The following is a 12,727-nucleotide window of genomic DNA, read 5'->3' on the forward strand; positions in this document are numbered from 1 at the left end:
AAGAGTGAAGTTATATCATAAAAACAATAATTTATTTTCCTCTGTAAATTTCTGTATCCCAAAGTAACTTTTTAAAAAAGTTAATCTATGACAAATGCTTTAGTTTTTAAACATTTTGGTTTGTGTCCATTGTAGGCCCTGGAAATCCAGGGCAAAGGGACTATCTAAATTAAGTTCTCATTTTCTCTTACTCAGGTCATACTTTTCTAAAACTACTCAGCATAGCCCTAAGGTTTCTCTTCAACTAGCTAAGTGCATACTTTTGCATTTTGTGGTTTAGTCAGTTTGGTCTGGATAGTGAGTAGTCTGTGATATCATAGAATTTACTGGTAATGTTTTCTGGAAATGAATATCCATCACTTATTGAAAATGTTAACTAACAATGGAAATTAGGTTTAGGAACCAGACCTTCTGGTAATGATAGACACGTCTAGGTAATATTGATTTGTATTTTCCAGAATTTTAAATGTGTGTTTTCAGGAAGCTTTTTCCTTGAATGAAAAGTGAATGAAAATGTAAAGAATCCCTCTCAGTGTTGTTCTTAGCAACTTCCCTATGAGTTTGAGAGCAAAGTTGATGACAAATATGGAAACTAAGAAATGAGTAAATGGAGTGACTGGTCATTTTTTAAAAATAAGAGGTTTTGCATTATAAATGTTCAAAAGTAAAAAGTAGAACATTGTTCTAATGTTCTAACTTCAGGCAATTTATTTTTTCTCAACTTTGTCAACTAAAAAGCATTCAACTATAATTTCACAAGGAGTGAAAATTGAGAATAATTTTTGACAAACATCCATCTTTTTCTTTTTGAGCAGAACCAAAAATACTGTATTTTAGTAGAAGCACTCCAACAAAAGCTATTACCAAGTTTAAAAACTAAAAACCATTTTATACTTTATCAAAAATTAATTCACTAACCAAATTAATTCATATAGGAGGAGAGCCTGCTATGTGATAGGAACTAGGCTAAGCCCTAGAGAAATGGAAAAGGAAAGACTGCCCTCAAAGTCTTCCCAGTCTAGTTGAAGAATCCAGCTGGCAAAGAAATAGTAACAGTATAGTAGGGTCGAGTTCAACAGGAGGTAAGCATAAAACACTTAGGGAATACAGAGAAAGAAATCAGTAATTAAATATATTATTCTTATAAAATACACTTCATTTTATGGCACCGCTTAGAATTCTGTGTTGTCTATACAATATATAAACAGTATTGTCCACTTAGGACTCATCCAGGTAATAGCTTAGAGCTAGGAATCTGGATTTCGTTGCAGACTAATGTATAACAGGTCATGTAATAATCTTAGTTATTATGCTGTATCCATCATATCTGTCTCCCAAGGGTGTTCTGGTATTTTGGAGAAAAGTGGGTTAATAATTATAAAGCACTCCTGTTTCCTTCATATTAATGTGTGTGACCGTGTGTGTGCATGTGTGTGTATATGTTTTGTATATATTTGCCCTGCTTTCAAAAGGAGTCAAATCTTTCACATCTCACAGTTGTTATATTTTGAGCAAAGTAGGTTTTTAATTTTGGGGTTTTTTTTGGAGGGGGTGTCTTATTTTTTTTTCTTTTTGTAGAAACATTATGAAGCTTGATAATGTCATCTCTCTTTTTATTCTGTGTATATCAAAACACTTGAAAAGATGATGTTAAAGGCAAGGTTAAATGCACAGTATAGCAGTTAGGCAAATTAATGTACTTTTTAATATTAATTGAACTTTTATAGAAAAAAATTGATATAGTATAATCATATTTTTAAAATGACTTATTTTTGCTTCGAGTTATGGAAAATGTCTTCTAAATTATTATGCTTATTTCAGAATTTAAATTTATTACCTCTCCCTAGAATTTAAATTATATCTTTTACATACGTTTCTGAGAACATGAGTTCTCATCTTCTCATATTCTCAATACCACACCAGTGTAATAAATGAAAATACCATTGCATTATTAAATCTTTTTTCATTTTAACTCTGTCCTTTTTTTGTTTTCTGTTTTTAATTCTAAAGGATGTTTACCTCTCGCACATGCAGATACTGGGAATACAAGATTCATTCATAAATTTAGTACAAAATTCATTCATACATTTAGTACAAGATTCATTCATACATTTAGTACAAGATTCATTCATACATTTAGTAAAGTGCCCAGTGAATACTCACTTTGTCCCAAGCACTGTTATAGATGTTATGTGAATATATCTGTGAACAAAACAGGTAAATATCTATGCCCTTGTTCACCTTACGTTCCAGTGGAGGCAGACAGTGAGCAAATAAATATAGAATAAATAGCAATCAGAGTAGGGAAGAGGGATAGTGTGAACTGGGGAGTGAAGTTAGGTTGCTGTTGTAAATGGGGTGGTCAAAGAAAGCTTCACAAAGAAACTGACATGCGTAGAATTTTGAAGAAGAAAGAAAACCATATTGGATGGTTAGTAAGGATAGCATCTCCAACTAAGATTCTGAGTCAGGAATGTGGGGGGAAGTAGAAGGCAGTGAGATTCTGAGTAGAGGGAATGAGGGGGGAAGTAGAAGGCAGTGAGAGGCCAGATTGTACAGAACCGTGTATGAATGAAGTGTAGAACACCAACCCATCTCCAGCACAGAGACATATTTTAAAGGGGGAGGATGGGATTATATAGTCTGATTTTTGCTATAATAAGAAAATGAACAAAGTGTACTGGAGAGTATATATAATGCAGTGATAAATAATTCTTCATAGAAAAGGCGATATTTAAACTAATTGTTATCAGATGTGAAGACTAATAATTGTAAAAGATGTTAGGGCTCAGAAGGCCAGTTAAAAGATGATTTTAATAATTGAGATGGGAGAACAGGACTGAAGTAAGAAAGTAGAGAGATGTTAAATCATTAAGTATTGAAGATTTGGAATGTGAAGGGTAAGGGGTAGAGAAATGGAATTTGAGGGTAACTAAGGCTTCTAATTTTGGTGAATGAGTAGATGGCAGTCTGTTAAAAATAGGGAAATATAGGAATATTGGAGAAAAGTTAATGAATTGTATTTTGAATATATGGAGTTTGAGATACCTGGAAGACATCCAGAGTGAAATATCTAATAACATGTTCATTCATTTGTGCCTCATTTGTTAACTATCCTACTATGAGTCAAGCCCTGTGCTAGGAACTTGACTACATACTTTGAAACATAGGATTGGAGCATAAATATACATTGAGTCAATGGCATATGTGTAGTCTTTGAATCCACAGAAGTTAATGAGATAAGCTGGAAGAGGCTATTGAATGAAAAGAGGCCAAAAGACTAACTATTTAGGATGACTATGAAGTTGATAGCTTGGATGTTTGCTATCCAAAAAGAGAATAAAGAAAACAATTGAGCACATAAGCAAATATAACAAGCTGAAAAAAAAGTTCTTCATTGCAATAACAAATATGTATAAAAAAGAAATGCCTAAATTATCATTTTATACCCTTTATCTTTTTTGACCTGTACTTGTGATTTTCAAGGTACTATAACATTACTATTAAAATAATTAATAATTAGTGTTAACAACTTACAGGTACTAAATTATATTTTGAGGATTGAACATACAGAATTAAAGTATTTTTATCTTGTCTGTATAATAAATATGTGGCACAATTTTATTTGAAATGTACCAGACTGTCCTCAGATTAAATATCTAGAGCGTGTGTCACAGGATATGATTTGAACAGACTTCAGTCTCCTGTTAAGAGTTTACTGAGGATGCTTAATTAATACTAAAAATTGTATGCAGTTCTTGATAGTTTTTAAATAGAAGTAAGTACTATAGGATTTTAACTAATTATTGGTTAGCACAATTAAATTATTCTGAGCATCAGTTTCAAAGTTAGGTAAAGATATACTAACTGTATATTCGTTGGATCAGTGAATTTAATTTTGGATTACTATTTGGGAATAAATAGCACAGATCATTAGAGACTGGCCTAGCCTAGGAGATCTTCCCAGAAGTGTGAAGCTTAACTGAAGTTCAGAAAATTAAATTATACTCACTCTTGGTGGCAGACTGAAACCAGGAGCCATGTTGTCTGATTGTTTCAGTCAACATCATAGAGCTACCCACTTTTTCACAAGCAGTAACTTACCATCCTCAAATTTTCTGGACTTCTTCCCTCCTCGTTTCCCAGTATCTTACCTACTCATTCATGTTTATATACCTTCCTGGTAAGTAGGTCACTACTTATTTCCACGACTAACACAGGAAAGCCTACTGATTTGTGGTTTTTAATATTCAGTGTGCTCTACCTCTGTGGTCTGTGTAGACATCCAAACCTTGTAGGCGCAGAGCCCTCATCTTCGACATTTCTGAGTTTGGGAGAATTTTTTTATATAATGTGAAAAGTGTAGTGTTCAAAGAATATGCTCTTTCTGAAATCTCTGAAATACGTATCCAGTAAATCAAGGGCTTCCCATAGCATTCTGAAAAAAGTCCAATATAAAATAAGTATTAACATATCACTAGGCTAAATGAAGATAAGCCAATTTAAGATTCACATTTATTAAAAATTCATTTTAGATGAATATTTAAAATATGGGATGACTATATTAATGGAGAACTTTAGCCTGTTTTACTACAAAATGTTTTTATTACTCATTTTCTGTATTCATGTATTCAATCAACAAGTATTTGTTGAATATGAACTTTATTACACAAACAACTAAAATAAATTTTAGTAACTATAGTGAGGAAAATGCTGTTACAGAGGATTGCACAGGAATGCTAAAGGAGGGGAGGAATGGAGAAGGTTTTCTAAATCAGAAGTGGGGTGGGGAGGAGAAAATCACAAACTGTTTCCTAGAGAACGCGATGTTTGACCCGAGCTTTCAAGGATGTCTAGGAAATAAGCTAAGAAGGGATGTTAGACAGGGAAACAGCGTAAGTACACACTGATCGGAATAAAGAGCGGCTGGGGGGTGGTAAAGGCGAATGAGATGGCGGAAGGTTAGTGAGCTAGGCAGTAGCTACATGCTAAATGGCTTTCCATGCCATTTTGAGTTAAGAAATTTGAGTTAAAACACTTGAGGAGCATGATTTTTTCCCAGAAGATTAAGCTCTAGAATGACAAAACAATAGTTTTCCCTTTTCTTGCCTATCTCTTTGAGGGTTATCAATTTTTTTCATTCAATTTGCTATACTATTTTAATTTTCTTTATATTACTCAAGTCATCCCCTAATTGGATGAAGAAGAGTGAGTCCAGCAGTGTGAGATGTCTTTGGAAGACCCATGGAACAGGTCAGAGAGTTTGTTTAGGAAGCTGTTCCAAACGAGGAGTGTCCGAACTAAGTAGGGGGTCAAGTGGAAGACATGGATTTACTTATGTAGAAGATTTTGCAATGTTCAAAACCATTGAAAATCCGCTCACCTACCATAAGGTTATTACAAGTCTACTATGGTAAGGGCCTATAATTCCTTCCCTAGCTTTATTTTGAAAATTTTTTTAAACCACATAAAAGTTGGAAAAAAAAGTAAATTAAAATGAAATTCACATTTGCTTCTTTCCTTCAAAAACTTCCTATGTCTGCTAAGAAGCAGAATATTCTCCTACATAATCATAGTACCATTATCACATCTAGGAAAATTAACAATGATTCTATAATAATCATCTAATAAATAGTTCATTTTCAGATTTTCCTAACTGTGCCTAAAATTTCTCAAGCAATTTTTTGTTTACTTGATTATTTCATATAGCATCCAGTCTAGATTCATACATATATTGGTTATGTCATGTTAGTCTCATTTAATCTGTTAATCTAGAATCTTTTTTTGGTTTGTTCTTAACAACATTTTTTTAAAGAATCTGGCTGAGCCAGTCATCCTTTAGAATGTCCAGTGTTTTGATTTTGTCTATTTATTTTTGTCTAACTATTATCATAATTAGACTCAGGCTAGACTTTTTTGGCGAGAATACTGTGAGTGATGTGTACTTTATTGCATCACATTAGATGGTGTATAATGTCAGATTTTCCCACTATTAGTGTTAGTAAATTTAGTTCTTGATTAAGGTAATACATACAGATCTCTTTTGCAAAGAAAAATTTTTCTATTTACAATTGCTGAGTAGTATAGGGGATCATACTTTGAGACCATGTGAATGCCCCGTTCTCCATCAGCTTCACCGAATGGTTTCAGCATCCACTGATGATCCTTGTGCCTGAATTAACTATTTCACTGGTAAAGGGATGCAAATTGGTGGATTTCTAATGTTATCATTGCTTCTACATTTATTGGCTGATAGTTGTTCAAGAAGAGCTTTTTGTTTTTTTTTTCTTGCCTATCTCTTTGAGGGTTATCGATTCTTTCATTCAATTTGTTATACTACTTTACTGTAATTTTCTTTATATTACTCAAGTCATCCCCTAATTGGGTGAAGAAGAGCCCTTTAGTATTTTCCTTTTTTCCTACTCTGTTACTAACACTGTATGCGATCCTTTTATCTTTGCTTATTTGCTAGTCAAAAATATAATCTATTTAGGGTGTATTTTCTTGATTACTAAAGAGATTAGGAGATAGTTTCATTTTCCTCAGTTTAATTAAGGTATATCTAGGTGTGGTTTCATTTAAATATATCCTCCTTGGGGTTTGCTAAGTTCTTTGTATCTATCAGGTTAATGCCTTCATTACAAGTTAGAAAACTCCTAGCCCATTATTTCTTCACCTCTTTTTTCCATTTTCCTTCTGGAATTCCAGTTACACCTGTTTAGTCCTTTTAATGTAGTCATACAGATTTGATGTTCTGTTACTTCCTCCTCTGACCCCGTGCTTCAATTTAGGTAATATTTTTACTCTGTCCTCGAGTTCACAGATCCTTTCTTGAAATGTGTACCTTCTAATATTATGCCCATTTAATCACCTTTTCATTTCATCTATTACACTCTTCAGATATAGAATTGCCATTATTTCTTCTTCAAGGTTTCCATTTCTCTGCCACAATTCTCTATCTTCTCACTCATTTTACCCATTTTTCCTTGAAAATTATTTAACATATGTATAAAAGTTAAAGTTCATGTTTGCTAATTCCAACACTTTGATCATCTGTGGTTTCTTTTGCTGATTGTTATTTTTTTATGGGTCACCTATTCCTGGTTATTTACAAGCCTCATAATTTCTGATTGTAGGTTAGACCTCCTACATATTTAGTAGAGAATGAATTTTTAAAAAATCTTCTTCCAGGAAAGGTTCACACTTTCCTTTTATAGAAAGCTATGGCAAAGGGCGAATCTCTGTCCAATTCAGGAGTTGGCCTGGGTTGGAGGCTAGGCTGTTGCTGTAGTTAATTTCAGAATACTTATTAAATATCCAAAAAATAAGATTAGTTCCTCCCTCTAGGAGGACTTTGGGATTTAAACATCTAGAGATTGAGGGAACTCTCTTTCTGCCTTTTCCCCAGTTTCCTATATCACTGCCGCAAAAGTCCTGTTGGAGAGAATTGATGGACAGAGAGGACTGACTCACATTTGGGATCTTTCAGATTCCGGTCTATCATGTCAGCCCACATGATCCTTAGAAGTTCAGCTGATTTCTGTCTCAGCAAAATTGCTTTGCCTATAAAAGGCTTGCTCCTTTGCTCTTTATGTCCACATCTCTCTGATGACTTCATAGTTATGTGAGGTCTTTTCAATATTGCAGTAGGAGTAATGATAATTACCAATCTCTACTTCCATTTAGTTATATTGTTGCTTTTTAATTTTTCCCCTTTCTTGTTTTTGGTCAGTTTTAATACATACCCCTTTTTTTTCCTGAATTTGTTTCTAATTTCTCTGTTCTTTTATATAAATTTATATAGTTAATTTTAATGGATGAAAATGCATAGGAATTTGTAGAAGTGCTTAAGTATACATTTATAAAACAAAAAATACTACAAGAAAAATGTTTAATGTTTCCCCTATATCTAATGAAAAAAATCTAATGTTTTCCTGTGTTGAGATTTCTGGTCTCATTCAGTTGTCATTTGGTTAGAGTACTCTAAATTTTTGTATATCCAAATATGCCTTCTTTTGTTGACAGATATATAATACTTTGTCTGAATAATAAATTTTTGAATACAAAATTCTTTATCTTGGTTGTCTGGATATGTTATTCTACTACCAGCCAGCTTCTAGAATTTTAGGTGAGAAGTCCAGTACTCACTCATCTCTCTTTCCAGTGTAAAGAATCTGTTGCTCTTAGAGGCTTATGGGATTTTCTCTTCATTGAGGAAGTCAAGAATTTCACCAGAGTATGTCTAAGACTGTCTTTGTTGTAATTAATCTTTTCTGGGGCTTGATAAGCTCTTTTATCTGCAATCTTATCATTCTTCTGCTCAGGGAAATTTTATTTTATTATTTGTTTAATACTGGAACTTATCTTATTTTTACCTTCATAAATTTTATCTTGATAATAATCATTCCACTTAATCTTCTAGATGAGCACCTTCTTTTTCTCTAATGATTTTAAAATTTTAAATTAAGTACTTTAGTTCCTTTCTAGTGGCCTACAAAGACTCAGGCAAGAAGTGTGGAAGACCCTGAAGAGTCTATCAAAAGATAAAGTTTTTTCTGGAATCTTAGTGCCACTGCGTTTGGGCAAGGGATGGGTGTGGGAGGGCTTTGTTCTTGTTTCTGAGCAAGGACCTGTGCAGAAAAAGTGAGATTTCTGTAAAGGGGCAGAAAACAGGTTTTGCAGAGTTGATTGAGGATTCTCAGCTAGCAGAAGAAGCTGTAACTCCTCTGGGGAACTGGCTATACCTCTCAGTTTAATGTCTGTAGTACATTAAGGGCCTAGCAGATCCTATGGCCCACATTGGACCTAAAAGGAGCTTATATGCCTGAAGGAATGTGCGTCCAGACCTAGTCATTGCGAGATGACTGGAACATGCAACTGATTAACTTGAGAGAAGACGTTTACTCCTGTACTTCGCAGAGGGGTAACAGTTGGACAGGCTTTTGTTTTTGTTTTGTTTTGTTTTGTTTTGTTTTGTTTTGTTTTGTTTTGTTTTGTTTTGCTACAGCTCAGTCCTCTTAGTGTGGTTGGGACCACAAACCATGAGCATGCAAAAAAAAAAAAAAAAAAACCCAAAAAACTAATAACAAGTTTCAGTAACCTGGAGAAGACCAAATAACCTTCTAGAATTGGTAGTACCATTGATGACAACAGAAAAATTAGAGAATCTCTTAAATTAAACAAAACTTAACAATAATTACGAATTTTCAGATAATTAACAAACAACAAAAACAATTCCATTTTAAACATGACTTTCAGAATGTCAGTCAGAAGTTAGGTAACATTCCCAAGGTCACATAACCAATGAACAGCAGTACTGTGACTGAAACCCAGCATCTAAGACACAAACCCTCCAGACCCATTTGTGTTTGTTTAGCCCCTGTGGTGAGAATCTGCTTTTTATGCATCTTTATATCCATAGTACTTAGTCCAAATGCTTGAAACACAGAAGATCCCCAAGAGTTGACTCAAATAATGACCGAATGAATGCAATCTATGCCATACCCACTGGGTTAATATGTTACAATGCAGTGTTAACTGTGTACATTAATCATCAGAAGATTTGAGTTAAATGTTGTGAGACTGGTTTCACAATGTTAATTTACTACTTCCTCTGGTAGTGTTTTAAAATTTACTGTAGTACTAAAATGCGTTACTTAAAAATTTTCCTAATTTTTTTGTTATTAACATAGCCTAGAGAACATAATGGAAGAAATTTTGTTTCTTGGGAGATCCTTTAGGTATTTTATTTTGTAGAAAATTAGAACTTAACGTTTTACCCCATTTGTACCAGACTGATTTAAACAGCAGAATTGTGTATTTTTTAGTTTTCTTAAACTACCAACCTTCAACTCGGGACAATGTTCAAAGGAAAGCGAGAACAAAGATGATCAGATTTATTGCAAAAGCAAAGACAGGCAGGAATATGTGCCAAATTCTAAAGACAGAACATATATCCAGCTGTCTTATGTATCATCACCAAGCGTTTATGAGCTACTGACTAAGCAGAAGGAGAACCTCTACTTTCCCTTTCAGGATACCTTTTTAAGAGTTATTTGCTTCAGGCAACACTGTAACTATGCATCCTTCTTTAAGTTTTAGAAATTGCCATGAATCAGAGATAGAATTAGACTTTGATTATCTATGGCTAGGAAAAAAAGTGAAGTAATTTTTATTATATTTCAGTAGAATGTAGAGTTTTAGAAGGGAGAGATCTTTCCTGCTAAATTTAATATAAAGTTGTGTGTACTGAGATTGCAAGCTTTTTAAGAATTGGAAAAGAAATAAAACTGTTTTTCAGATAATTAATTTTATACCTAGAAAGTCCAAAAGAGTCAATGCTAAAATTAATAAAACCAACAACAAGACTAATAAAATAAATGAAAAAGTTATTTTTTTATACTTTATTATACTTGTGAAAGACATAAAAATAATCTTGGAACAAATGGAAAGACATCCCTTGTTATGAGACAAGACAGTGTAACATCATATAAATGTCAGTTCTGTCTAAGAAAATATAGGAATTTAATGTAAAAGGAAAATCGTAAAAGCCAAAGGAATAAACAATTTTATTCAGGGGAATAACAGTAAGAATGATGGCTGCCTTCTCATAAGAAACAGTGGAATAAAATGCTAAAAGAAAATGGCTATCAACCTAGGTTTCAATACCCAGCAAAAATATCCTTCATAGATGATGCCTATTAAAAACTTTTCAGGAAAAAAATATCCAACAACAGCATAATCAGTCATCAGGAGATTTACACTATACGAGATTCTATCGGGGGTTCATCAGTCTGAAGGGACATGATCTCAGATGAAAGCCTGGATCTGCAGGGAGAAATGAATCCACTGGAAAGGATAAATATGTATCTAAATAAAAAAGATGAGTTTTTTTTTTTTTAATTCTCAAAGATTACCGACTCTTTAAAGCAATTATATTGGCTATATATTATGGGATTTATAACATGTAAAAGTAAAATGTAACAGTAGCATAAAAGATGGTAGGATAAATGGAGTAATACTGTTTTAGGGTCCTTATATTGTTTGTGAAATGGAAAATCCTAATTCAGGGTATACTGTAACAGAGATGTCAATTATAATCTGTAGATTAACCATTAAAAAATATGAAGATGTATATATGAACCATAATTTCTTTATCCAATCGTCTATTGATGGGCATTTAGGTTCCTTGCATATCTTGGCTATTGTAAATTGTGCTGCCATGAATATTGGAGTGCATAGATCTTTACAAATTAGTGCTTTCGTTTTCTTTGGATAAATACCCAGAAGTGCAATTGCTAGGTCAAAAGGTATATCCATTTTTAATTTTTTGAGAAACCTCCATACTGTTTTCCATATGGCTGTACCAACTTGAAATCCCACCAACAATGTATGAGGGTTCCCTTTTCTCCGCATCCTTGCCAATACTTGCTGTTTTTTGATTTATTGATGATAGCCATTCTGACAGGTGTGAGGTGATATCTCTCTGTGGTTTTAATTTGCATTTCTCTGATGATTAGCAGCCTTGAGCATCTTTTCATATGTCTGTTAGCCATCTGTATTTCCTCTTTGGAGAAGTAAGTATCTGTTCAGGTCTTCTGCCCATTTTTTAATTGGATTGTTTGTATCTTTGGTGTTGTCATATAAGTTCTTTATATATTTTGGATATTAACCTCTTATCAAATGTACCATTGGAGACTTCTCCCATTCGGTACGTTGTCTTTAGATTTTGTTGATAATTTCTTTAAATGCTGTTGAAGGGAGAACCATATTGTCTATTCTCTCAATTTTACTCCAAATTGTCTTAACAGATTTTTTTCTACCAACAATTTTTTGGGGCAGTATCTGAAACCTGGTAAGTAGCTAATACTTGTCAAATATAATAATGAATTGATTGACTATAAAATAACTTCCCTGTTGGCAAGTTTGTAGTACAATACTTCCAACAGGTCTAAGCTTTTCGACAAATGGTTTTCTCATATAGAAGTATGCTTATTAGCTATACAAGTTGTCTAACCAATGTACTGTATACTTGAAACTAATTTAAGTAAATAAATTTATTTTAAAAAATATAAAAATGTATAGCTAAAAATTTAGCCATCAGGTGACATAAAATAAAGATATTTTATTATGCCAAAAGAGTATAGAAAAGGAGGAAGAAAGGAACAAGAATAGATGCAATAAAATAAGAAGATGGGAGACTTAAACACAGCCATATCAGTAACTGCATTAAATGTAAATAGTCCACGCATTAAAAAGCAGAGGTTGTCAGAATGGACAATCTAGCAGTAAATATTTGACACATTGGTTTAAAAAAATTTTTTTTGTTTATTGATAAATTGATTTACACTACAAATGTTGTATATTCTTAAATTCATTTTAGGTATTCTAGTTTTAAAATACTCCATGATAAATTGTACATTTAAACTATATTTCTGTCTATGGCCATGCTACCCTGAACAAGCCCGATCCCATCTGATCTCGGAAGCTAAGCAGGGTTGGTCCTGGTGAGTACTTCAATGGGAGACTACCTAGGAAGACCAGGTGCTATAGGCGTAAAAAAAAATAAAAAGTAAAAAAATAAGAGATTGTAAGCTGACAAGGTCCTTGCAATCTGTGAGATCAACCAAGGGTTGCCTTGCCTAAAAAAAATTAAAAAATAGAAAATAAACTATATTTCTGCATAATTAATATATTTATTGAACAAAATTTCAATTTAAAATATAGA

The 12,727-nt window shown here is 33.0% G+C and overlaps 1 protein-coding gene and 1 pseudogene across 8 annotated transcripts in view; both read left to right on the forward strand.

The window, feature by feature from the left end:
* AHI1 (Abelson helper integration site 1) overlaps window positions 1–12,727 on the forward strand; it is a 164,546-nt gene that overhangs the window by 85,559 nt on the left and 66,260 nt on the right. The window lies entirely within an intron of this gene.
* On the forward strand, window positions 12,437–12,555 carry LOC112482625 (annotated as a pseudogene).

This window comes from Pteropus alecto, unplaced genomic scaffold (assembly GCF_000325575.1).
Source record: "Pteropus alecto unplaced genomic scaffold, ASM32557v1 scaffold185, whole genome shotgun sequence".
NCBI classification, from domain to species: Eukaryota; Metazoa; Chordata; class Mammalia; order Chiroptera; family Pteropodidae; genus Pteropus; species Pteropus alecto.